Raw genomic sequence first — 553 nt, forward strand, 5'->3', positions numbered from 1 at the left:
GACATTTCACAGATTTGGTTCATCTGGTTCACTGTTTAAGTTGGATCATTTTATTGTTCTTTGTTGAAATGCTGAATATCAGATAATCTTCCAAACGGTGAAGAAAATATTCACCAAAATTGAGATACACTGTATTGGTGTAGGTCGTGGCCGAAATTTTGACTTTCCATAAATGAAATAATTTGCTTAACATACGTAAAAGGTTCTTCTGGAGGATGATGGAGAAGATTAGCTGGATCCTTTAACAATGGGAAAGTTCCATATCGATGATGAGACTCATTTCTGATCGTTTTATTGTTATTTGTCGAAACACATCTTGGTAATGTTGAATATGAGATGATCATCCAAATGGTGAAGAAAATATTCACCAAAATTGAGATACACTGTATTGGTGTAGGTCGTGGCCGAAATTTTGACTTTCCATAAATGAAATAATTTGCTTAACATACGTAAAAGGTTCTTCTGGAGGATGATGGAGAAGATTAGCTGGATCCTTTAACAATGGGAAAGTTCCATATCGATGATGAGACTCATTTCTGATCGTTTTATTGTT

This window comes from Agrilus planipennis, unplaced genomic scaffold (assembly GCF_000699045.2).
Source record: "Agrilus planipennis isolate EAB-ADULT unplaced genomic scaffold, Apla_2.0 scaffold223, whole genome shotgun sequence".
Taxonomy (NCBI): domain Eukaryota; kingdom Metazoa; phylum Arthropoda; class Insecta; order Coleoptera; family Buprestidae; genus Agrilus; species Agrilus planipennis.